Here is a 27,976-nt window from a genome sequence, read left to right on the forward strand (position 1 = left end):
TAAAAAAAAAAAAAAAAAGAATTAGATTCCCCATGAAAACCTGCAAAATCCTTTCCTTCCCAGGATTTCATTAGCTTGAGCTCTGACTCACAGTTGAGAGAACGACAAATTTGGAAAAGGAGCCAAACTCTGTTGGCATCGAATGAGGGAAACTATTTGTCCAGTTTCAGTTCCCATTCAGTCCAATGGCCTCAGGGGTCTCATGCTTCATTTTTGGGGGGACAAGTTCCTATGCTCAAAGTGACTTCTTTCCTTTGGAAACCTGAGGTAGGGAGGCCTATGGCAAGTGGGATCCAGGATGAAATGAAGCAGCAGAGAAGCATCTGACGCCTCTTTGCTAGCTTGCAGACAGCCAAGTGATTCTGTACAGAAGAGCTTGTGTTAGGTTTGTGAGGTTGGCTTTATTTTGCAATGAAAGCAGCCATATTATCAAACACATGAAGCTTATCACGAATGAGACAATTTTTGGTAACACTTCGATTACATCCTCTAGTGTATTTGTATTTACTGCTTAGTATTAAATGATAGTGCTCATTTGGCTCCTTTTAAAATACAGTAGAACGTTCAGACGGTGGTACGCATGTCTCTAGAAAATGAAAAAACCCTAATGTTCAGCTGTGATAGTTTAAACTTCTGAACCATGCAGAAGGATTCACATTTTCTATCATTCTAAAAAATGCACATTTTTCCAAGTCTCAGGAAATTTATATTTATTATATTTATTTTCTATTTATTGTAGGGCTACAAAAAGGATATATTGCTTAAAAGAATTTTGATCTCTTAGAAAATATGGCACTCAATATATATTACCTCAAATTTCTTGAGAATTGGCATTTCAGCATCTGTTAAAGAAAGTATACACTTAATCAGCATTTCTATTATAATACTAATGAAGTCTCACTGTCTGCCTCATACTTTCCAAACCGTGCTCAGTTGAGACTCCATATTTCTCATTGGTCATAAAAAGTCTGTTGTTCTCGACACAGGAAAATCTCAATAATGAACATATGTCAAGCGTACGTCTGGTGAAGTCTCTCAGGTCACTCTTTGGGGTGACAGTATCATGGCCCTTTCTCTCAAAGCTGACGGGAGGGCTCTGTGAAGGGTACTTTTTCAATAAAGAAAAAAACATTCAGGTGGTAAAATAATTTACAAAATCATAGCTTTTATTCTTTTTGAAATGTACTTTGTGATATTTTCTGATGTTACTGAATCACAGACCTATGGAAAGTGGCCACCATGTCCAAGAATGTCCAATGGATAATATTTACTAACTAGAACAGCATAGTTATTGTACACCTACAATATCTCATGGTCAAAAACATGACACTCTCTTTTTGGAAGTTTAAGCTGGAAAACCTTCTTTTTCTTCTTAGTTTCCAGGCTAGGGGTCGAATTGGAGCTGCAGCTGAAACCTATGGCACAGCCACAGTAATGCTGGATCCAAGCCACACCTGCAATCTATGTTGCAGCTTACTGCAATGCCAGTCCCTTCACCCACTGGGTGAGGCCAGGGCCGAACTCGCATCTGCACAGAGGCTATAGTGGGTCCTTAACCCACTGAGCCACAATGAACTCCTAAACTGGTATTTCTAAACCACATCTTTGAGATAAAACTAAATTTGAGTAAAAGGTACTATAAAATAAGGTAAAGCTCAACAACAGTTGAGGATAGAGGAAATACTAGCATCTTTCATAGGAAAACACAATTTCCTCTTCTCATCTTGACTACAAGAAATGTGGATGATTCAGCTTTTTGGTGTAAGCATGTGTGTGTGTGTGTGTGTGCTTTAGCTAGTCCTGTGCATTGGATGATTAAAATTCTTTTTTTTTTTTTTAATTTGGGGATCAGAATATTTTTATATAAGTGATGCAAAGGATATGTGATTTATTAGTTAGGTTCTATGACCATTCTCCTTTTGGAATGGATCACAAGGGCAAATAATTACTAACACATATTTTCTGGAAAAGCAATTACATGTCCTTGAAATTTCCCCGTAGGGAAAAAGGTGGAGACTTTGGGAAGGTAGATGAGATATCCTTGCCCCACAAATAAGGTTTAGGCTATTCAAACTGGAAGGGGACAAAACACTGTAAATCAGCTATACTTCAATAAAAATTTTTGTAGGAGTTCCCACTGTGGTGCAGTGGAAATGAATCTAACTAGGAACCATGAGGTTTTGGGTTCGATCCCTGGCCTCGCTCAGTGGGTTAAGGATCTGGCATTGCTGTGGCTGTGGTGTAGGCCAGCACCTACAGCTCCAGTTTGACCCCTAGTCTGGCAACCTCCACATGCCATGGGGGCAGCTCTAAAAAGAAAAAAAAAAAAAATTTAAAAGAACATAGTAAATTAACTATACCTTAAAAAATTTTAAGAATCAAACAAACAAACAAAAAACCCAAAAAAACCCCAAAACTGGAAGGGCTCACCCAAGCCTGTTTGATAAAAGAAACTGCAGAGAGCAGATCAAGAAGGGCGGACAGGCAGGTCTAGAGTCTGACGCCCTGGCCAGGACACCATCTAAAATATTTGTCCATAATTTAAGTAGGAACCACAACTTGCCCAAAGTGATGAGTGCTGCTCCTTCTCTCCATTTAGGCAAAGAGGACACTGCCCTTGTCACCCCCACACCCTAGAGCAGAGCCCTCCTTTACTGCCTAGGGAGTTACCAGGGACTTCTGGTGAAGTAGACGAGGAGACGAGGGAGAAGCAGGAGTGCAGGGGGAACACGAGGAGGAGGAGGAAGAAGAGCCATTACCAAAAATAGGACTGGAGCCTCTTCTATAGTTTGGTCACCTAATTAACAAATGGTGACCCTGAGGCACAAAACGGTTCACCAAACTACACATGTGCTTGCTTTCCACAACGGACTCAGACCAAAAGCTGCTGCTGCCCCAACGTATACAACCTGTGTGAAAGAATCCTTTTCCTGGGTCATCCAGGAGATCTCCCTAGAGCAAATCATTTCCACCGCCACCAGGTTATGGCACCTATTACTCTCTGTGCCCTCCCCCCAAAACATCATTTTGCCGCCTGGATAAAACATGTCAGAGCATAGCACCATTCTCAGCAGTTTGTTATTTTTATTCATGGCATGTTTAAAAGGAAAAGAATAACAAGAGAAGGAAATTCAATTTACTAACTTTCATGAAAAAGAGCGCAATATAGCGTGATCCATTTCGTTCTGGGTAGAACTCCATTATGAAAAACACACCTTTCCCTGAATCTGGAATTCACCTACAAGTCCAAGGTCATCCAGGCAGATTTTGAGGGTTGAAGGCAAAAATACCTTCAACCATCCCTGTAGCTATCATCCCTCCTTTGTCCCCATCCCCACCCCCCCACGCCTTCACCTGAGATGCACCGAGGTTCTCTCAGAGTGAGACCTCTCAGGCCCACCAATTGGAGTGGAAGACAGTACACCCAGATACAGGAAGAAAATATCAGAACTTCCATTTGGATTCTTTTTCATCTCATTCTTTTAAAATTCTTATGCTTATATAAGCTTTGTCATGCATACAAATTATAGAACTGTAGAATATGCATTTAATTCACATGTCAGAGAACTTTTTACTGAGCAAGAGGATTGAAATATTGGAAAACAATGATATGAATCAGATTGCTGGTCTTTTCTAAGGAATCAAACCAGAATCCAAAACAGCCCTGGGGGCTGGGCACTGTCAGGCAAAGCACACATGTGGCCTGTCCGGGGAGAAGAAGGGCCATGAATAAACTCTAGAAAATCTGTTTCATCAAACTCTGAAATTCAGAGGGGCCTCATCAGCCCTGAGTTTCAGCTTGTAGGCAGAAGGGAGATAATGTGGAGGTGAGTGAATTTTTTCCCCATTCACCTGCAAACACCAGTGCGGTGAGAATACAATTCAGGAACCTACACCCCCTCCAGGGCCATCAGAGCTGCAGGGTGTGTGTGTCCACGTGTGCAGAAGCAATGGGGACTTCTGGCAGCATCTAGCAGGGACTGGTGCACCGAAGCACCCACAGCACCCAGAAGAATGGCTTTTTGTTAAGAATGCAACAGTTTGTGCTTACATTACATTTTTGGAAGGGTCCTGTTGCTTTAGAGGCAAAATTCTACAGGCAGCAGTTTACTTACTGATTTTTTTAATACATATGAAAAATCTACTGGAAGGTGTTTTGGATCAGGTAAGAAAAAAGAAAAATGGACTCGTTCAGTCAAGTTTATGGATATAGTGACTTGCCTAGGAAGCAGGAGAGTAAAAATCCTGGGCAAAATGAAGCATCTGATCAAGACACCTAGGGTGCACAACCACTGATTATGCTCGCCAAATGGCATATGGGGAAAGGGTCCCAGCTCTTAGGCCAAGCAACTGCTGGGATCCAGCTGAGGCCTAGGCACATTGCAAACACTTTCTCCCAAGGCAGGGCTCATAAGCTAAGAGGAGGGGAGTTTAGCCAAGAGCCAAGTTGTGGTGAAGGCAGCATCTGTCATTGTGAGTACTTGCCATTGGAAGATCATGTGTGAATAGCAAGTTAAGAAAGAGAAAGATTTCCGTTTTGATGCCAGAATCAATCACTGGGACACATCACTGGATGTAGAAAATGGACTGAATTCAGCATCTATACCAATCTATCCACTGTACACTGTCTAACGTACCCAGTCATCTTCAGTAGGCTTGTCATTACTCCACACAGTCAGTGATCTCTAATGCAGTGGAGTGGTCAGACATGCTTGTCAAAGTGAAGTTGGATGGCAGGGAAAGATTCAGCAAAAGTGTGAAAATCTTGCCACCTGGTCTCAGACAGATGACCATCAAAGGAAACTTTTTTTTTCTTTCTTTTTTTTTGGGCTGTACCCGCAGCATATGGAAGTTCCCAGGCTAGGGGTCGAATGGGAGCTGTAGCCACCGACCTGCACCACAGCCATAGTAACACCAGATCTGAACCACATCTATGACCTACACCACAACTCATAGCAATGCCTGATCATTAACCCACTGAGCAAGGCCAGGAATTGAACCTGCGTCCTCATGGATGCTAGTCAGATTCGTTTCCACTGAGCCACAACTGGAACTCCAAAGGAAACATTTCATGATATGAGATGTATCAACACACAATGAAATGGTTAAAAAAAATCTAAAAACTACAAACTTACAAAAAAGGTTGACTGATAATCTCTGGACAAGTACTATATTTTTAACTTCATCCCACTGGCCTCGTGGGCAATCATGTCTATGTTTATACGGGTAACATTTGTAGCCTTACTCAACATATGGATAATTTAGCAGTGGTTAAATTTTTTTTTTTTTTTTTTTTTTTTTTTTTTTTTTTTTGCTTTTAAGGGCCACACCTGCAGCATATGGAGGTTTCCAGGTTAGGGGTCCAATCAGAGCTACAGCTGCCGGCCTACACCACAGCCACATCAGATTCGAGCCAAGTCTGTGACCTACACCACGGCTCATGGCAATACCAGATCCTTAACCCACTGATGGAGGCCAGGGATTGAACCCGCAACCACATACTTTTTAGTTGGATTCATTTCCACTGCACTGACAAGGGAACTCCAGCAGTGGTTAAATTCTTGCTTGTTAAAACATTTTGTATTCAAATTAGGAGCAGACTTTATGGACAGTTTTTGTAATGGATGACTTCTTGGTTTTCTCTCATTCCACTCCGATATCACTGCACCAGTTTCCTAATCAATCGAGCTGGGAGGGGGAGTGATAGGGGTTTAAATCCTAAGTCAAGAGAATCCACAGTTTCAGTCTGAGACAATCCTTACAGGAGGATGGATGAACTGAAATCTGACTGGTGTTTTTAACATTTATGAATGTGGAGTTCCCGTCGTGGCGCAGCGGTTAACGAATCCAACTAGAAACCATGAGGTTGCGGGTTCGATCCCTGCCCTTGCTCAGTGGGTTAACGATCCAGCGTTGCCGTGAGCTGTGGTGTAGGTTGCAGACGCGGCTCGGATCCCGCGTTGCTGTGGCTCTGGCGTAGGCCGGTGGCTACAGCTCCGATTCAACCCCTAGCCTGGGAACCTCCATATGCCGCGGGAGCGGCCCAAGAAATAGCAACAACAACAACAACAACAACAAAAAGACAAAAAGACAAAAAAAAAAAAAAAAAAAAAAATTTATGAATTTTACATCAAAATACAACAAATATAAAACTTGAGAGTAGAGGCGTTTAAACAAATCTTAGAAAATACATGCAAGCCAGCAATGAGCTGAATGTGCTTCTTCTGTTCACATTTCTTCTTCATACATGGAGTGGGTGTGCCTAGAAGACCTGTACTTTTTCACTGATTGCTAACATTCTAGAAGGATGTCTTCCAATTCAAGCTAAAAGCCTCCCTCATGCTTCATGTTCCTTGTGAGGAGAAAACAAAGACAAAAACAACAGCCTTGCTGCTATCCACTAGTGAGCCTGGTCATAAATACTAAGAAGTATCAAGAGAATACCAACACCAAGTAAGATTACTTGGAGAGCATGATAAAGTGAGACAAAATGATGGCAATTCATAATTGTTTTCTAAGTACAGGGGAAAAAAAAAAGGTCACTGCGCCACCCCTCAAATACCAAACACTCCATTCTTTTGGTTAAAATGAATGACAGCTACTTTGTTTCCAGGAACGGCTCTTTCCTACCCATCATCTTCCCTCCTGTCGGTAAGATTCATTGACAGATGAATCACAGAATTGCCCTGGCTTTCAGCATCTGATCTAAATGACCCACCACTTTCAGGCTCTCCCTCAAATCACCTGACCTAAGCCCAAATCCTGCAGTAGCTTTCTTCTAACATCCTCCTCCTGAGACACTCAGGGCAATGAGGAAGAAACCCAACTTGTTCTAGATTCCACTTGTTCTCAGGTGTGTTCCTGCTGGTTTCTGGCTGGAGAATATGGACGCGGGAATGATCTCATCTTAGTCAGCTGACTCTGGCACCCCAAGGAGAATACCCCCATGCTTGAGCCTTTTTCCTAAACACTTCTTACTCCCTACTTCCCCACGGAGGGCTGGCCCCCTGTGCTATTGTTGTCTGGAACCCCTTGCACTTCTCCCCTCTGACAGCCTCCACATATCGTGAGGTGTTTCTCCAATGGCAATGAAAGGTCTTGCAGGCAAGGGTGAGGAGTGAAGTCAGACCACAGTCCCAGTATTCTATTCCCTGATGAAAAGTGTTTTATAAAAGCTTGCTAATTACACTGAGGAATATGGAATGATTGGCCAACGGGGACCTGTTGTATAGCACAGGGAACTCGACCCAATATTCTGGGATCATCTATGAGGAAAAAGAATCTGTATAACTGAATCACATTGCTGTAGAGCAGAATTACCACCAACTTCTAAGTCAATTATACTTAAAAAAACTTGAAAAAAATGGAAAAAAGTTGGCTAATTCATGGACATAGGAATTAAAGCTTTCTAACCTACCTTCTGTATAGATCACCACTTGGTCATGACATCTCTCAAGCCACCAACATATTTTGAGAAGAATCTGCAAGAATAAAACAGCATTAAAAATTGAAGTTTCACAGTGCCAAGAAAATTCCTAATTATTGAGTCTAAGTCACTTATTTTACATTTCAAATAGGAATATCCTTGCAGCTTTTTAAATTCTTCACTGCAAAATTTAGGTATTCACAGACGAAGGATTAAAAAGCAAATTTATTTCAAAGTATTATTTCTGTTTTGACACAAATTCATAAAACAAAATCTATTACCAAAAAAGACATGCGATATAATTTAAATATGTAATTTGCAACAGCTACATATATTGTAAAGCTACTGTTCTAAAACTAAGGAGCAATTACCTCTTGTTTGCTTTAGCACTCAGTATGCTGAAAAGTCTGGAGAACCATTGGTTTATTAACAAATATATTTAGGGAGTTCCTGTCGTGGCTCAGTGGAAATGAATCTGACTCGTATGCATGAGGACGCAAGTTCGATCCCTGGCCTAGCTCAGTGGGTTAAGGATCCCGTGTTGCTGTGAGCTGTGGTGTAGGTCTCAGACTCGACTCAGATCTGTGCTGCCCTAAAAAGACAAAAAAAGAAAAAAACAACAAATAGATATAAAATGAAGTAGTGCAAAAGAACCCCATGTGCACTTTTGCCTGTTTGAAAATTACTTTTAGAATTATCGAAAAAAACTGAAAATGTTTCAAAACATTATTTGAAAGATATGTAAGGGAGAGGGTAGGACGATATGCCTGCATACTTATTGCCTAATAATTTAAATTACAAATATGGGGAGTATAGACTTTCAGTTATAAGACAGATAAGTTCTAGAAAATTCATGTACAGCATGGGGATTACAATTCATAATAATGTGCCATATACTTAATTTGCTAGAAGAATAGATCTGAAATATTCTGACCCCCGACACACATACACACACACACACACACACACACACACAAAGGTAACTGTGTGAACTGATGGATATGTTAATTGGCTTGATGATGGGATGGTTTCCTGATTTCATTTCATGAAATGATAGTGGAATCATTTCACATTGTGTATGTATATCAAAACATTATGTTGTACAATCTAAATATGTACGACTTTTGTCAACCACACCTCAGTAAAGCTGGAAAAAGTACAGAGACACAGCACTCCCCTCTTACCTCACCCTTACCATTCTCTGCCTTATCCAGTGTGCTGCTATGATGTACTTTGAACATGCCATGGTCTAGTCTCAGTTCCTTTTTATCTGCTGTTTACTCTGTAATCAGACTCTTAAGATAGTTGTATGGCCCTGCCCTGACTCCTGCTCTGCTAAAAAGGCACCATGACAGGAAGAACTTCCCTGATTACCTTAAAAACAAACAAACAAACAAAACCCTGGTCCTCACCTTCTCCCTTTGCATTCTTAATCCTCATTCCTGCTTCATTTTAGTTTTTAAATGTTAGTTTTATTTTTAAATAAAATAAATTATTTCAAAATTTAGATGTACAGAAAAAAATCCAGAGACAGCAGAGACAGCTTCCGCATGTCTGTTACACAACTTTCCTTAAGGTTAACCTCTTATGTAACTATAATACATTGAACAAAAGTAAACAATTAACATTGGTATAATACCATACACTACACAATACAGTTTTTAATTTTACCACTTTTCCACTCATTTGTCTTTTCTGGCCCAGAAGCCAGTACAGGGAGCTATAATGCATTTAGTCATCAAGACCCTTTCCTTTTCCCAAATCTGAGATGGATCCTCAGACCATCCTTGTTTTTCATGACCTTGACACTTGTGAAAAATACCAATGAGGTATTTTGTACAGTGCCTCTAGTTTGGGTTTGTCTGACTAGACTGGGGTTCATGGGATCCTCATCCCTGCAATGTCCCCCAGCAGTTCTATCGGCCACTTGATGGGACAAGAGAAGTGGGTCTTCTTGAGAGTGTCCTACACAGCTGGGGAAACCAGGCACTCACTCACACACCCTCACTTTACCCCTTGGAAGAAATCACAGGCTGAGAAGATATGGCCTGACATGAAGCTGTGCCACCTGGAGGACAGATGACATGTGTTAAGTCAAATTACTCCTCTTCCCCTCATCGGTATGTCAAATTTGTATGTGTGTGTATATATATGTATTTTATATATATTTTACATATGAAATGTTTCTACATATACACACATATGTATATATGTATATATATCTGTGTGTATGTATATACATATATACACTTTTATACACACACACACACACACACACATATATTTTGCTCCAGTGCTATACCAGCACTTCCCTGGAAACCTAGCCTTCCTCAAAGTCTCTCTTACCCATGAGTGATTGTCAGAGTCAGTGTTCTTTAGGGACTTCTGGACCCCAGCTGAGCAGAGCTGAGGCAGGTTCATGGGCTACTACAGTGTCCACAGGCAGGACCAATTCCCGCCACATGGATGGGCAAGACTCCTCCAAGGACCCTTGGTACCTGGTGCTGAAATCTCTCATCTCCCAGAAAGTCACCTGTTTCTGTGGATGAATGCCAAGTTGTTGTTGGGGGAGGCGGGTAGCAGGATCTGCATTTTGAAATCGTTTTTGTTAGGTGCATACACATTTAAAATTGCTGGGTTGCGGGGAGCTGAGGAGATGCAAGGACTCAAAAAAAGGACCTTGCCTGATGGCAGAAAAACCTGAAGGCAAGTTCCTAACCAAGGAAGGGAGCTCATCTGAATGGTATATGCCAAAGGTGGGCCTCTGGACAGGATGAAAACTCACCTGAATGGTACAAGCCGAAGGTGGGCTTCTGGTCAGGATAAAAAGCCTGCCTGAACAGTACAAGCTGAGGGCAGGCCTCAGGTTACACAGCTCTCATTTTGATGTTTATGGGGAAGAACTGGGGCTTTCCTGGGAAAGCAATTTCCATGTTTGCTCTGGAGAACATGGATTGTTTCTCAGGTGACCTAGTCTATCCTGTTGTTTTATTTGTTATTCAGTTTCCTCAGTCTTTCCTGATTATTTACTTATTATTCTTATTTTCCATTCTTATTTTCCTGTGGTGATTTGTGATTTAACAAAATTACAACAATAATATAATAAGAATTTCATCCTGAAGGACTTTCCCCTATTTAAATCCAACTTAATTAATATATAGTGTTTATCTACTAACTAGTTATACAGTAAACTTTAGAGTTAGGATTTTAATGAGGTTCATAGAAGTTAGACATATATTATTCTTGACCAAAAGACACCTAGCTATGAGTTATAGAAGCTTTTAAGTGATATCTAGTTAAGTTGGTTTATATTTTCTTACACTGTCTCCCTGCCATAATGCTTTAAAGATAAGCACCAGTCTAAAAACAAGATTTGTGAATTCCCAATTCTTGTGTCTCTGACCTCTTCAACTTGTGGAGAATTGCTGGCCATGGGATGATTTGTACTGGGTCTCCTCCTTTCCACATGATGTATTGTACCTAATTGCCCTTAAATTGTACTCACTTAGTTAAGACAAATATGTTAGAACGTGATGTATAGCTGCTGTACCATGTAAAAGTTAACCAATGTACTTTTAACACTACGATGTAATTTGTAGTGAAAAACTGCCGATATAATCTACTACTTTTGCCAAAAAAATTTGAGCAGTCCAGCGCCCTAAAAGAAGGGACAAAGAGGCTGTCTCCATATGTACATTCGCCGACACCGTGTCCCTCTCCGATCGGGATGTATACTCCCTGGCCGCTGGAGCTGGCCTCTGGCACTGTGTCTTTTTGGAGAATTGTTGTCTTTATCATTATGAGAATCCTCATTAAAATAGGTGAGGCAGAAGCTGATCAATCTGAAAGGAGAAATACACAAATTCACATTGTAGGAGATAAGGACTCGTCACTCAATAAATGGTAGAATAGGTAGGCAGAAAACCATGTGAATCATCATGACTTCAAAAAGTCAGGTGAACACTTATGATTTCAAAAACCAACTAGAGATTACAAATTAAAGTACTGCCATGGTGTAATTTTTGACTATTTCTTATTACCATCTGAAGGGCAGGTGCAGTTTAGCCAGATTTAGTGCTACATGGCATATAGAAGGGTTTCTTTAGCATGTACATCAGAATGAAAAGAGGGCTAATATGGGAACAGTGGTATAGTACATTTGGGTTAAGCTAATTGCATATTTTCTTGTGATAAGACTTCTAATAAGACTCATTATTTATGCACATACATAAAATTGAGACACAATTCCTTTTGTTCAACTCTTAATAGTGTATTTAGCATTCTCATTAACAAGTTTTCTCACCAGTGTAGAAGCTGTCCTTTGGTTTTGACTTTTGCTTCTAAACTAGAGATAAAGCTTGCAATCCAATTTTGCATTCACAGAAGAATAAGAAATTGCTCAATGTGTCCAGTTCAATACTATAGTCATGTTTGCATGTTGAGATAAGAACAGCCAAGTAGAGGGAAAAGAGGACGGCAGAGAACAGAAAGCAAGTAGTCTCCTTCCTTTGTTTTTAAAGCTAAGTGTGTTGGTATGTTAAGCAAATTCAAATGTGAATTACATTAAATATTCCTACAGAATTCATTCTGCAGAAAAGGCTAAAGAAATGACAATCATGGCAGCAACAGCATTGAGATAAAATGTTAATCTTTTTACTGAGAGCTTAATGGAAATGATGGGGCCACAGAGCCCCTGCCATCTGCAACTGAACACAAGTGGAGAGTCAACATCAAATAGCAGTTACTTGTATCTATAATAGCTAAAATAATATTTATGTGATATACATCATAGGAGAGAAAAGTGCGCTCGGGTTTATTGAGAAATTGAAATTCAAGGATCATTCCAGAATGAAAACCAGTTCCTTAGGATCGATCTTGGCAAGACAGCTGTGCTTTACATACTTCACCGTGTGGTACATTATTAGAAATTAAGTGAACATATCAGAGGAATGGATCCCTATTTTCACCCTAAGAAGTTATTGATTATAAGAGACATCATTACATTTTAGAAGACTAAAGGAAGAAAAAGAAATATGAGATTAAATATGCACTTTAGTTTTAAAATTCATACTATAGATAGTAAATATGAAAAAACATGTCTAACCATTGAAGGAACACAGCAACAATCTCAACATACCGATCAATCATTAGATTACTTTAGTAGCCTCAATGGGGATGGACACCACATCACAGAAAGAACATTAACGGACAAAAATAACTCGAGAGGAAAACATACAGGAGATAAGGAGTCTGAAAACATTCTTAGAACTCAATGGCCATATCTAAGATTTGCTAAAATAAAAAAAACTAAAACCCCACCAAACTCTAGGGAAAGGGGAAAATCTGGTTTCTCTAGTTTACATGTTCATCAAATCCAAAAGTCAAATTTTCAATAAAAGCAATCAAGGCACACAAAAAAACAGCAATGTTTAGCTGATTCAAAGAAGCAAAATAGGAGTTCCCATGGTGGCTCAGTGGAAACAAACCCAACTAGTATCCATGAATGAGGATCTGGATTTGATCTCTGGCCTCGCTAATCAGGTTAAGAGTCTGGTGTTGCTATGAGCCATGGTGTGGGTTACAGACATATCTTGTATCTGGTATTGCTGTGGCTATGGTGTAGGCCAGCAGTTATACCCTGATTTGACCCCTAGCCCGGGAATTTCAATATGCTGCATCTGCAGCCCTTAAAAAGAAGCAGCAAAATAAATCAACCAACAGAACATGTACCTGAGGAAGCCCAGATGTCAAAATTACTAGACAAAGACTTAAAAACAATTATTTTAAAGATGCTCAAAGAGCTAAAGGAAGACATGGACAAAAATAGAAAAATAATATGTAGAAAATAATATCGATAGAGGTTAAATTATTTTCAAAAAGAACCAAAAAGAAATTTTTAAGCTGAAAAGTCCAATCACTGAAATGAAAAGTATCTCAAAAGGGTTCAAAACCAGATCTGCAAGCCGAACAATCAGTGCACATAAAGAACAAATAAAATGATCAAGTCTAAGGAAGAGAAAAAAAAAAATGAAGAAAAATGAACAGAGCCTGAGAGACTTGTGAAACATCATCAAGTGGACCAACACAGGCATTGTGGGAATGTCAGCAGGAGAAGAGAGATAAGAAAGGAGCAAAATGAATAATTCCTGAAAACTTCCCAAATTTAAAGAACTGAAATGGCTATAAGTGAATCTATAAATCCAAGAAGCTCAAAAACTCCAAGTAGAAGAAACTCAAAAATACTCACACTGAGATGCATTATCATCAAAATATTGAAAGACAAAGATGAAGAAGGAATCTTAAAAGGAGCAAAAGTGGCTGACTCATCCCATACGAGGAATTCCCAAAGAGATGACCTGTCAATTTCTCATCAGAAACCCTGAAGGCGAGAAGTCAGTGGGTTGATACAACCAATACGCTTAAAGGGGCGGGGGGAGAATATCAATGGACAACTTTATATCCAATAAAACCATCCTTTAACAATGAGGCAGAAATGACATTCCAAGATTTTAAAAAGCCGAGGGTGTTTATTACCACTAGACCTTCCCTTCAGGAAATGTTAAAGAGAGTTCTTCAGGCTGAAATAAAAGGAAAACAGTAACCTGAAGCCACATAAAGAAATTAGGGTAAAGGTAAATGCATAGGCAATTGTGAAAGCTACTACTACTGTAATTTTGCTTGTAGCCTGATTTTCTATATTCTAAAGATTTAAATTACAAATGCATTAGAGGAGTTCCTGTCATGGCTCAGTAGTTAATGAATCCAACTAGGAACCATGAGGTTGTGGGTTCGATTCCTGGCCTCACTCAGTGGGTTAAGGATCTGGCGTTGCTGTGAGCTATGATGTAGGTCGCAGCTGCAGCTCAGATCTGCTGTTGGTGTGGCTGTGGTGTAGGCTAGCGGCTATATCTAGATTCAACTTCTAGCATGAGAACCTCTATATGCTGTCTTTTAGGGTCACAAAGGCAAGAATGCCCACTTCCTCTGCTGTTATTTAACATTCTACTGGAAGTTCTAACCAGAACTATTGCTCTGCATCCAAAATAGAAAGAGCCCAAACTATCTCTTTTGCAGATGAAATCATCTGCAAAATACAGAGAGTATCCCAAAGAATACACAAGAAAGCTATTAGAACTAATAAATCCAATCAAGTTGCAGAACACAGAGTTTGTCTGTTTGTTGTTATGGCCACATCCACTGCATATGGAAGTTTCTGGACCAGGGACTGAACAACAAATCCTTCAATGTACTGTGCTCACTAGGGATCAAACCCATGCCTCTGCAGCAGCCAGAAACACTGCAGATGGATTCTTAACACATTGCACCACAGCAGGAACTCCAAACTGGCATATGCACACTGTGGTAAATGAAATGACAGGCCAACGGGGACCTGCCGTATAGCACAGAGGAATCTATCCAATATTCTGTGACAGACTACATGGAAAAAGAATCTGAAAAAGATGGGATGTGTGTACATATATAACTGAATTACTCTGTTGTACAGCAGAAATGATCACAATAGGAAACTGACTATCATTCAGTAACATTTTAGGGTCACACCCGTGGCATAAAGAGGTTCCCAGACTAGGGGTCAAATCAGAGCTGCAGCTGCCGGCCTACACCACAGCCACAGCAACGTGGGATCTGAGCCACGTCTGTGACCTACACCACAGCTCACAGCAACGCCAGATCCTTAACCCACTGAGTGAGGCCAGGGATCAAACCCACATCCTCATGGATGCTAGTCAGGTTCATTAACCACTGAGCTTCCCCAGGAACTCGACAGTGTTCTGTCAATTTTCTATTGCACAGCTAGCAATCCCACTCTTGGGTATGTATCCTGACAAAACGTTCCTTGAAAAAGTTACATGCACCTGGGAGTTCTATATTTGTTTTAAATGTATCATTTGTATAGATGTTTTGGCTGTTACTCTGGGTAAGTCATTTATATAACTTATTGTAGTTCTGTGGTGTGGGCATTGTAACACAGCAAGTGGAGGTAGCTTACCCTTCCCACTTTATAATTTGCTTTAAAATTACAACTATATATGTTGAAAACCTTATCAGACAAGGTAGTAATTTTTGTTTCAACCTGCAAATACAAGTTAGAAACTCAAGACCAGAAAGATATTTGTATTGTATTTACTCACATTTTTACTCTTTCCGTTTTCTTTTCTTTTTCAGAATATGAGTTTCCTTTTCCTATCATTTCATTACTGATTTCAGGACTGCCTTAACCACTCTTAACTAGGTCTCTGGTCTTCTTTTGAAGCTCAGGCTCCTGAATCAGTCACAATTTGGCTCTAGGATGTACAGGGGGCACAGATTGTAGGTGGTCCTAGAACTCAAACAGAGGGGTCTGAACTTGGCCCAAGAGTCATACCCCAAGGCGTGAGAGCTCCTGAAACAGGAGAGGGTTTTATGCAAGCTGTGTTTCATAGTGATCATCTTTATCTATGTAAATTCATATTGTGGATAACTGTTCCTCCGGGAGACCAACTGGAAAGATTTTAATAATTTCAGTAAATATTGAAACCCTAAGCCAAGATGGAGCTCGGGAAAAAAACAGCAACATGTTGAGACAATCTAAAGGGAAGAAATCAAAATGTTATAGGAGTTTGATTTTGAAAAAGAATCAGGAGGCATTTCTGGCCCCTACTGTCATTTCTAGGAAAAGTTGTGTTAGATCCAATCCATGCTAATTACTTGTTCTCTCCTAATTGTGAAAAGTGTATGGAAAGAATGGCACACAAAGTCCTTTTCAGAAACTGAAGGCATTGTGTTATTAGCCAAATCCCCTTTGATTAAAAGAAGTACATGTTATTCGTCCTCAATGTGGGATGAACACCGAACATTTACAAACTATCAGAAAGGAGGTCTTTATTGCTTTACTGGCCAATCAAGTCCTGAAAAAGCCTGAGAGGGTGGTCAGGGTTTTGAACTAAGTGCTGGAAAAATGGCCTTGGCCTTTTCTTCCTGGAAATGTCCCACTCAACCTTGACTGCGAGGTTGTATGACACGAGAAAGCACAGACACTGTGAAGAGAGAGACCACGCCCTTGAAGAATAAAGTCCATGACTGTGACCTTTCACTTGCATGACTGGAAACTGTGCCTCTGCAAGTGCAGAGCCAGCTGCTGCTCACAGCACTCAGTGCAGTCCATGTGCCTTGCTGCAGGTCAGCCACCGTATGTGAAGGATGCTGGGTGAGGACCCTGGGGGGAGGGGGGAGTCTCTGACATCACTTGAGGGACCCTATGCCACACACCAAGGTCCACACAGCATCTTGTGAGCAGAAATGGGGAAAGAGGAGAGACTTCAAGGGGCTGCAAAGGTCAACACAAACATGCAAAGCAGAAGCATATTTATTTGATTTTTTTCTAATCATCAAATCTCTCTGAAGTGTAAAGGTAACATTAAATTCTTAAATGGTTCTGGTCATAATAAACAGTGATATTTTTAAACTGAGATTTGCATTACCATGTATTTGCAGTTATAGTGTTGTTTTAAAATTGTATCATAATGGGAGTTCCTCTCATGGCTCAGTGGTTAATGAATCCAACTAGGAACCATGAGGTTGTGGGTTTGATCCCTGGCCTTGCTCAGTGGGTTGAGGATCTGGTGTTGCCGTGAGCTGTGGTATATAGGCTCAGATGCTGCATTGCTCTGGCTGTGGTGTAGGCCGGCGGCTATGGCTCCAATTCAACCCCTAGCCTGGGAACCTCCATATGTCGCAGGAGCAGCCCAAGAAATGGCAAAAAGACAAAAAAATAAAATAAAATAAAATAAAATTGTATGATAATATATTTAGATGGAACACAGGGTCTATGAGAAAATACACTGGGAGAACTTGTTAGTAATTTCTTTGAAATAAAGTTTAAAAGTATATTATGTAGGAGGAATCTAGAAAGATAGCAGAGGAGGAAGCACCAGGAATTGGTCTTCCCACCTAGGAAACATTTACACTAGCAGAACCTGTCTAATGCAACTAACTAGGAACTCTGGAGTCTATTGAAGGCTTGCAACATCCAGGGGAAGACTCCAACAATACATTGTGGTTAATTTGGGTCAATTTCAGCTCCTAACACAGTAGCAAGTACCAATCTCCTATTCCCCTGCTCAGGGCAGACAGCAGTTTACATGCTTCCTGAGCAGTTTAAATGCAGCTTGCAGGAGCCATGGTGGGCAAAAAGGACCCTGTTCTCCAAATATTGGAACTCTCTGCTCTGATCACTGATTGCTGCTTCTGATCACAGAGTGCAGACAAAGAGACAGGCAGTGACTGTGGTTGTTGCCCCTCACTTCATGGTGGAAAGCCCCTCTCTCTCTGGCTAAAGTGACATCCATGAGATTTAGAGGGATGGTGCCTTTTCCTCCTCTTTGTTTTACTCTTTCCCCCTTCAGGGAGACAGACATTGAAGACTAGAATAGAGCACAATGACATATATGAGAAAAATAAGAAAGTCACCACACAACCCCAAGATAAGGTATGGACTCAGAAAAGACTTGATGAGACCTTATATTTACCCTCAAGGTGGTCCCCAGCACAGAGACAGACTAAAATGTTCTACACACACACACACGGGAAAACTCTGGGGAAGGGGGAGGATCTGACTCCCAGAGTTATCATATTATTTGATTTAAATGTCCACTTTTCAACCAAAAAAAAAAAAATCACCAGGCATGCAAACCAAACCAGATATATATGACTCATGCAAAGGAAAATATTATTATTTCCCACAGACACTGTCCCTGGAAAAGATGTAATGACAGATCTTCTAGACAAATACCTGAAAAACAGCTATCTTAAAGATGTTCAAAGAACTAAAAGAAGACACAGAGAAAGTCAAAAAAATAATGTATGCATAAAATGTACATGTAAATAAGATAGAAAACCTAAAAAAGAAATCAGGAACTGAAAAGTATGATAACTGAAATTTAAAATTTACTAGAAGGAGTCAAAGGTGATTTTGAGCAGGCAGATATAAGCACCCATGAATTCAAAGATAAGTGAATGGAAATTATCCGGTCTGAGGAAGAGACAGAAAAAAAAGAGAGATTATAGAAAAACAAAGAAAGCCTATGGGACCTGTGAGATACCATAAAGCTGCCCAATATATTCCTCTTGGTGGGAGTCCCAGAAGAAATAAAGGGACAAAGAATATTTGAAGACAGAATAGCTGAAAACTTGCAAAATTTGATGAAAGATGTCATTGTAACCATCCAAGAAACAAGTAATTGCATGTAGAATGAACTCAAAGAGATCCCCACTGGAACACAGCATGCTCAACCTGTCAAAAAGCCAAGACAGAAAGAGTATTTCGAAAGCATTGAGAGAGAAGGGACTGAGCACATCCAAGGAGTCCTTTATAAGATTATCAGCAGACTTCTCATCAGAAACTTCAGAGGCCAGAAGGCAGTGAGCTAGTATAATCAAAGCACACACAAAAAAAAAAAAAGAAGAGAAAAGAAAAGGCAAAAACTGTCAACCAAGAATCCTTCTTTCAGGCAAAACTGTTCTTCAAAAATGAGGGAGAGATTAAGACATTCTGAAGTAAACAAAAGCTCAGGGAACTCAATACTAAACTGCAAGAAATGCTAAGGGAGTCATGCAGTTTGACATGAAAGAACACTAGCCAGCAACCAAAAGCCATATGAGGAAATAAAGATCTTAGGAAAGGAAAATAAATGAACAATTATAAAAGCTAGTATCCTTGTAACGATGGTGTGTGTAATGATGATGTGTAACTTCACTTTTTTGTTTTCGACAGGATTTGAGACTAGGATGCTTTAAACAAAGTATTAGTCTAAAAGGCAGTATGATTGTAACTTTGGTTGGTAACCCCACATGCACTCTTCTACATAATTGAAGACACTAATGCAGTAAAAATCATACCATTTTATATGTTTAGCATATTATCTATAAAGATACAATTTCATAACTTCAACAACTAAAAGGGGTGGAGATGGAGTCATTAAAGGAGCAAAGTTTTTGTTTGTTCCTGAAGTTAAACTGGAATAAATTCATTCTTAGAATGTTATAACTTTAAAATGGTAAATGTAATTTCTGCAAAAATCACAAACAAAATATCTAAAGAAGACATAGGAAAGGAAATGAGGGGAAAAAAAAGTGTTTCCTCACCAAAAAAAGCCCAACTAGGAGTCCCATCGTGGCACAGTGGAAACGAATCTGACTAGGAACCATGAGGTTGCGGGTTTGATCCCTGGCCTTGCTCAGTGCGTTAAGGATCTGGCATTGCCGTGAGCTGTGGTGTAGGTCACAGACACAGCTCAGATCTCTCCTTGCTGTAGCTGTGGGGTAGGCCAGCAGCTACATCTCAGATTTGATCCCTCGCCTGGGAACCTCCATATGCCATGAGTGACACCCTCAAAAGACAAAAACAAAACAAAACAAAACAAAACAAAAACCCAACTAAACACAAAATAAAACAGTAATGCAGGCATGTAAAAAACCAATAGCAAAATGACAGAAGTAAATCCCTCCTAATAGTAATTACCTTAAATTAAGAGGTTTACAGTTTCTAATCAAAAGTCAGAATTGGCAGAAGGACTTTTTTTTTAAGTATATGATCCAACTACGGATTATCTACAAGAAACTCACTTTAGATCTAAACACAAATAGGTTAAAAGTGAAAAGATGGGAAAAGCTACTTCACGCAAATAGTAACCAAAAGAGAAGAGGGATGGCAATACTAAAGGAGTCTGTGAGTTTTCCTGGAGTCATTTGAATTCCAAAGATTTTTTTTCCTCTTTAACCACGTTCTTTTAAGGCATTGTGTACTCTGCAATTTTCATGGGACATTGTTAACAATGCATGTGTCACTTCTTGCACATTATCTACTCTGTATTCTCACGATGTCTCTTCTATCAAATGATTCAAGTATAAAGAGACTTTCAAGAAGGGTACATTAAGCTTTGAAGTTAATCAATTCCATATCATTTTGTTCATGGGTTATAGCAGTGGGAGAAAATGGATGTACCCATATATTTCCTATTGACGGGGGGGGGGGGGTGTAAGTCACTGTGGTACACTTACCATCAGCCAGAGTTAAAAAGTAATACCAGGAATTTCCCTCCAGTAGAGTGAACGGAAGGGATGGGCTGAGTGACCATATCTATAAAACGGCCTTTCTGAAGAGCAGACTACAAAATGGAGTTTGAGGGCCTTTTCTTTTTATTGAAAGCACTGCCTCTTATCACATCACTCACTGAAGAGTCAAATAAGGACAGAACCATGCTGCATTTCCCTGAGAGTGCACGACAGGGGATCCTCACAGTTTGGGGGAATATTGGCAGACCCTTGGAGTAAGGCTCTAGAGATCATTAATATAACCCTTATACATTATTATTTTATTGGTGAAGAACTAAATCCTAAAGTACTTCAAGAGGCCTACATGATGGAAAAAATTGTTTGCTGTTCACACAGCTTAAATTATGAATTAGGTTGTAGAGAGGTTCATTACGACAATGGCTACAGTTTGGAAAAGATCTGTGTAATGTCACTGAGTCAGACACCTCCGAATTTGTTTATTCGGACTCACTGGAACCTGTTTTCTTAGCTCATTAAGAGGGTAGTTATTAGTTGACCCTTGTCTGTCCTCTAAAGCTCAGTCAAATAAATGTACAATTTTGTAAATTAAGCTAAGTTAATGGTATGATTTGATTGGGTTTAGCAGGATGAATATATAGACTTTACTCTTGACTATTCTAAAAATTCCTCATTTTGTTTCATTCTGTGAAATGATATCTGCTTTGTAATTTTGCAACATTTACTTTCACTTTAAAAAAATTGTTTCTTGAGTCCCCCAAAGAGTCTTTTTACAAACCATCTCTAACTTGAAAGAAAATTGTCTTTTAATGGACAAGAAAACTAGACTTTGATTTTTCGCATAAGGTAAGAGAAAAAAAAACAAAAATCAGGAGCACACTTGCCATGCTCATTCCCATGTGCCCAAGAGGAAAACGAAAATAAAGACCACATCAAGAAAACTGATGCTACTATGGGAGCTGTCATTCATGATTTGGAATTGTATCTTCAGCAAAATGAGGGCAAAATCCTCTCTCTTGGCAGCCTATAAACAATTCACACTTTTGTCAAAAGACTCTCCTTTAAGAAATGCCAAAAATTGATTCCGATGGGAAAAGGAAATATAATTCATGATGAAATGGAGGAGAAAATACACATCGATGATTTTTCTTGTCACATTTTATGTCTAGATATCAAGTGTATCAAGGAGGTGCATGCTCGGTGATGAATAAAGACAGGCTGATGAAAACACAGACAGCTATTTGTGGAAGCACAAAACTGTGGCTCTGAGAATTGGAGCCCCATCTCAGGCTGTCTTCCACTATTTACTCTCTTGAATGAGACATGCACATGGATTAGAGTCTATGCTTTATCTAGATGAACACTCTTGAATATACATGAGTAAACTGAGTCCTACAAACATGAACTCACCCACATTTAGAGTACCCAACTTTATCACATGAATGGATGAAGATTCCCAAAGATTATTGAACCATCTTATGCTAAACTAGTTGGAAAGCCATCAACTAAGTTCAGCAAGATATCCAATGCCTCTCCCATATTTGACATGAAAACATCAGTGGGAACAGAGTTAAATCAAGGGACTTAATATACATAATGCAGCCAGGTGTGCCACCTGAGCATTTTCCTAGGAAGTCTTCTTTTTTAATAGACTATTTTCAGCATCTTACCAAAGCCTTGCCAACTTCTGCCATAGGTCTCAGAGACGAGCTCCTCCTGTGTTTCTACATCAGTCAGAGTCAAGAATATTGTGGTGTTTGGGCTCCTCTTTTACTGAGTGGAAGGAGGATGAGGGCCCCATTCAGATGTCTCACACACCCTCTCCCAGATGTTGGAGGGAAAAAGGCTCAGCCAAGAGGCAGCACTCATCATGGTTCCCACAAAGGCCACTGTCTTCAACCACAGTAACAGGAAGAAAAACAGAGGAAAGTGAGTAACCTGGAGTTTTGTCATCAGCCCTAGAATCATAAGATTGGCAAATAGCTTTTTTTAAAAGGCAATTTTCTTTTCTTTTTTTTTTTTTTTCAGGGCTGCACCTGAGGCATATGGAGATTCCCAGACTAGGGGTCTAATCAGAGCTGTAGCTTCTGGCCACAGGCACAGCCACAGTTATGTGGGATCTCAGATGAGTCTGTGACGTACACCACAGCTCACAGCAATGCTGGATCTTTAACCCACTGGGTGAGGCCAGGGATCAAACCTGGGTCCTTGTGGGTACTAGTTGGGTTTATTAGCCACTGAACCACGATGGGAACTCCTAAAAGCAATTTCTAATCTTCTAGTTTCTTCAATAGAAAGATTCTATAAATTATCTATTGTTTTCATCTTCAATTTCCCAATTTTCAACCTAAAAGAAAGTTTATGTCTAGACATGGAGAACAGACTTGTGGTTGCCAAGGGGGAGGGGGAAGGAAGTGGGATGGATGGGGAGTTTGGGGTTAGTAGATACAAAGGACTGCATTTCCAGTGGATCAACAATGAGGTCCTACTGTATAGCACAGGGAACTATATCCAACCTCTTGGGATAGAATATGATGGAAGATAACAGGAGAAAAAGAATGTATATATAAGGGTAGATGACAAGAGAGATAAATAGATGACTAGGTCGCTATGCTGTACAACAGAAATTGACACAACACTGTAAATCAACTATACTCTAATAAAAAATTAAAAATAAATAAAATTCTAAAAAAAAAAAAAAAAAAAAAAATGGAGTTCCGTCGTGGCGCAGTGGTTAACGAATCCTACTAGGAACCATGAGGTTGCGGGTTCGATCCCTGCCCTTGCTCAGTGGGTTAACGATCCGGCCTTGCCGTGAGCTGTGGTGTAGGTTGCAGACGCGGCTCGGATCCCGAGTTGCTGTGGCTCTGGTGTAGGCCTGTGGCTACAGCTCCGATTCGACCCCTAGCCTGGGAACCTCCATATGCCGCGGGAGCGGCCCAAGAAATAGCAACAACAACAACAAAAAAAAAGACAAAAGACAAAAGACAAAAAAAATAAATAAATAAATAAATAAAATAAAATTCTGTCATCACACTGTCAAGTTTTTCTCAGTGTTAATGACGAAATGCTGGCCAAACTCCCAGTGGGGGAGACTAATTGACAGCGGCAATACCCTGAGAAACTGGGTTTTGCTATATCACTTTCACTAGGTCACTTCTCATAAAAGGTCCTGACTACTTCAGAAATGCTCAGACTGTACACTTCATTAAGGAGTAGATTGTAAGGAAATAATTTTCCTTTTTTTTTTTTTTTTTTTTGTCTTTTTGCTATTTCTTGGGCCGCTCCCACGGCATATGGAGTTTCCCAGGCTAGGGGTCTAATCGGAGCTGTAGCTGCCAGCCTATGCCAGAGCCACAGCAACTCGGGATCCAAGCCGCGTCTGCAACCTACATACACCACAGCTCAGGGCAACGCCGGATCGTTAACCCACTGAGCAAGGGCAGGGATCGAACCCGCAACCTCATGGTTCCTAGTCGGATTCGTCAACCACTGCGCCACGACGGGAACTCCGGAAATAATTTTCCTGATGCTTTTAAGCTATTCGCAGACTTCTATCATAAATCTACCCATGGAAATTTGTTTCCTTGGAAGACTGTATTTATGTCTGGGCCCCTCAAAAAGAGGTGATACAATGACTCCCACCTCCCTAATGCCTGCTGAGAAGATTTCCTTCTCAGCTTGTCCTCAGGATTTGGCAAAGGAAAAGAAATATTAAATATTAATATACTGTCTGACGACTGCCCCTACTGAAGAAAACTGTTATTCCAAACCACCCATGAAACACAGGAACAGTTCTATTAAAGAAGGATCATTGCTTTATTTTGGGTTAGAAGAGAATTAGTCTAAGAATTCCATGGTTATGGATTCTGATCAAAAGATACAGTGAAAATGTTAGTTTCAGATTATTATTAAGAATTTTCTTTAGGTGCTCCACAAAGATAGCACATACACAGTAATCATGATTTAATTGTGGATTAGTACCATTGGACAATGTCTAACATTTCCACTTGAGAATTATGCAACTACCACAATCCACATCTAAACAAAGAGGCAAAGAGGTAACTCTTCCACCTGGATTCTTGAGATGTTGTGTATAAAAAGGAGCTAGATGAATGGGAATGTTGGCATGGCTGTAACGCTGCAATACACAGGAAATGACTCCAGGGGACCTCTTCCATCTGTCTGGAAGAGGAAAGCCCAAGAGATCACCCTTGTGCTGTGGGCTTCTTAGATGCTCCTAGAAAGCTGCCAAAGGGAGTTCCTGTTGGGGCTCAGTGGAAATGAGTCTGACCACTATCCATGAGGTCATGGGTGCGATCCCAATGGCTGTGGCTGTGGGAGGCTGGCGGCTCTCTCTCGAATTCAACCTCTAACCTGAGAACCTTCACATTCTGCAGGTGTGGCAGTAAAACAAAAAAAGCTGCAAAGAACCATCGTGTCCAAAGTGTTCCACACACTTCCAAAGTGGAAGATAAGAGAATGAATCTCTCCATATTTTTAGTTAGGATCTCAAAGGAGTCTCGGTTTTGCATTGCTACTCTATGATATATATCAAACATCATTTGTCATGAATATACATGAAACTAGATTTGATCTGAATAAAACGGGAAAAGAGGTTTGGGGGTTTGGAAGGGGTTTGGTTCTCTTTTGTTTTTATTTTTGTTTTTGTTTTGGCCACACCCGCAACATGTGTAAATTCCTGGGCCAGGGATAAAACCACTGCCACAGCAGTGACCTAAGGCACTGCAGTGGCAGTGCCAGCTCCTTAACCCACTGCACCATAAGAGAATTCCAAAGAAGTATTTCGTATCAAGGTAAATTTCTTTTATTACCAGAGTAATATAACATGGCTCCTCCAAAATGCAAATTTGATATATGTTCATCATCAAAGGAAGAAGGAAAGAATGTTCAGTATTTAAATGTGAAGGAAGGCATATGACAAGCATACTGTAAGCCACTGGCTAATGAGTGTCATTTTGCATTATCTTTATGTTTTCTCCAGGTAACTATTCTTTCTTTCTTTTAAATAAGGTAAAAGGATCCTAAAAGGCAGAGTAAATCTCAAGAAATATCACTGGGAAAACTTGTAGATTTGAACCTTACATGCTATAGAAATGGAAGCTTCGGAGTTCCCGTCGTGGCGCAGTGGTTAACGAATCCGATTAAGAACCATGCGGTTGCGGGTTCGATCCCAGCCCTTGCTCAGTAGGTTAACGATCCGGCGTTGCCGTGAGCTGTGGTGTAGGTTGCAGACGCGGCTCGGATCCCGCGTTGCTGTGGCTCTGGCGTAGGCCGGTGCTACAGCTCCGATTCAACCCCTGGCCTGGGAACCTCCATATGCCGCTGGAGCTGCCCAAGAAATGGCAAAAAAAAAAAAAAAAAAAAAAAAAAGAAAGAAAGAAATGGAAGCTTCTTCTCAAAGTCATGGTGTCTGGAATTCAGAATTAAATCCTGTAATTAAGTGAGGAACTGGGGTTTTACTACTGCTTCATGGTAATTGAATATCTGCACTACATGAGTTCAATTTTCCTAAATGGTGTGCTACTATCCAAATATGCATGTTATAACCAATTTTTAAATTTTGCAATAACTATACCCCTTGCTTGCTTCAAACCATGTTACAAATAAAATTCTTCTTTGAGAGAGAGGAATATGATTTTACAAGCCAGCAGCACCTCCTCATTAAAAAAAAAATTGAGAGGCTCCAGGACCTGGGGAGGGGACAGTAGCCCGCAGGCAGAGCCCCAGCCCCAAGCCATGGCTCCCAAACTGCCCTCCCCGACCCTAAAACCCCTCTTTTGGTCTCAACTCAATGATCTGCAACCGAGGTGACTGCAGCTTGGGGAGGCTGGAGTATAGCAGAGGCCACCGAGTGATTCCCCGAGCTCGGGCTCCCAGCCGCCGGGGCTCCCGGACTCAGGCCACCGGCACCCCCTGACCCACCCAAACCCGAACCCCTCCTTTCCCATCCCTGGTTCTCCACACCTGAATTTCAGGGGAGCCCGCGCAGCCAAACGTTCTGCCTACTTGCAGCAAACTCCGGCCCTGGCCACCCACAGGGCCCCCAGGGGAGGAGAGGGAGGGAGGCAGGGAAGGGGAGAGAGCCGGCCTCTGCCGGGGTCGGCGGAGGGCCATGGCCGGACACCTACCGGCTCTCAGAGTCGTCCTAGCCGCTGCCGCCTGGTGGGGTGGAGAACTGCGCTCCTCTCTGGGCGCAGCCTCCGCTGTACGATCGCTCCAACCACGCAGCACGCGGTGCCCAGAGACAGGGTGGAGTCACGCTGCCAAGGCTGGCCGGAGGCGGGGAGGGGGGTGGGGCCTGCAGCACCTGCCCCTCCTCCCCCTCCGGCGGCCCAAATTAAAAAAACAGCAAAAAGCACCTAATCGCCCCCAGGAAGGGCGGCGCGGCTGGCGGAGGGGGCAGCGTGAAGCGGATGGACTCAGCAGGCGGCACGCAAGGCTGGGCGCTGGCCGGGCAGGGCTGGGAGGCGGGGCCCTGCTTCGGGGAACAAGGTCCTGCCACTGGTTCTCGCTGGGCTCCAGCTCCAGCACCTGCTCTCGCCTCCGCTGCCTCTGCTGCCGCCGCCGCCGCGGGGGGTGGGGGGGAAATGATGATGAATTGCCGGCAAAACCTGGACCGGACTCGACCCTCCCTCCAGCCCCAGTTCCCCTCCCTCCTCCCTCCGCCTCCCTCCCAATGCAGCCCTGGCCACTTGGACAGGCAGGCTCTGAGGCTGGAGCTGCAGCCACTGCGCCTCCAGCTCTCCACACTCTGAGCTGGTCGGCCCTGGCTCAGCTCCCCTGCGTGCCCTGTCTTCCTCTTTTTCCGCAACTTCACAAAAATAAATAAAAGGGAAAAAAATTAAGTTGGTTTAAAAGCTATTTTCCATAAATGTTCTGCAGATGAAAATTCAATTCATATAATTGAACTTCCAAAAAAAAAAAAAACAGAGAACACACATTTTTATGAAAAAGGCCAAGTGACCAGACCTCCCCATCTCACTGTCTCCCGCTGTGCACACAAACCAGGCTTTAAGTACAGCTGGAGTACCAATCAGCAGAGGGATGAGAGAATCCTGGGGAATTAAAGCCCATAGCTTGGGGGAAAAAAAATGGAATTCCTGTCGTGGCTCAGCAGAAATGAATCTGAGTAGCATCCATGAGGACACGGGTTCAATCCCTGGCCTCACTCAGTGTGTTCAGGAGCTGGCATTGCTGTGAGCTGGGGTGTAGGCTGGCAGCTACAGCTCAGATTCAACCGCTAGGAATCTGGAAACCTCCATAGGTCGTGGGTACAAAGCCTTTCAAGGACTTTCAGGAAGCAGGGAAGGAGGAGAGAGATGATATATACAAAAGGGGAAGCAGGGGCCATGAACAAAGGGGCATAAATTCGCTTACTGGGTCCCCACCTGTATTTAAATGAAAGGGCCAGGTAGGGTTTACTTGGTGGAGAGCTGGTGGGTAGTTTAGCACTGGAAG

At 41.4% G+C, this 27,976-nt stretch overlaps 1 long non-coding RNA gene across 2 annotated transcripts; it reads right to left on the reverse strand.

Moving 5' to 3' along the window:
• LOC110259968 lies at positions 773-27,105 on the reverse strand. Of its 2 annotated transcripts, none has more exons than XR_002342508.1 (4): positions 26,647-27,105; positions 7,798-8,018; positions 7,418-7,481; positions 773-842 (listed from the first exon to the last, which is right to left on the reverse strand). It is a non-coding gene; the product is annotated as an uncharacterized LOC110259968 (long non-coding RNA). The 2 variants fall into 2 exon arrangements; XR_002342507.1 differs by lacking the exon at positions 773-842 and adding an exon at positions 6,101-6,352 and having other exon boundaries at positions 26,647-27,104.

This window comes from Sus scrofa, chromosome 3, assembly GCF_000003025.6.
Source record: "Sus scrofa isolate TJ Tabasco breed Duroc chromosome 3, Sscrofa11.1, whole genome shotgun sequence".
Taxonomy (NCBI): Eukaryota; Metazoa; Chordata; class Mammalia; order Artiodactyla; family Suidae; genus Sus; species Sus scrofa.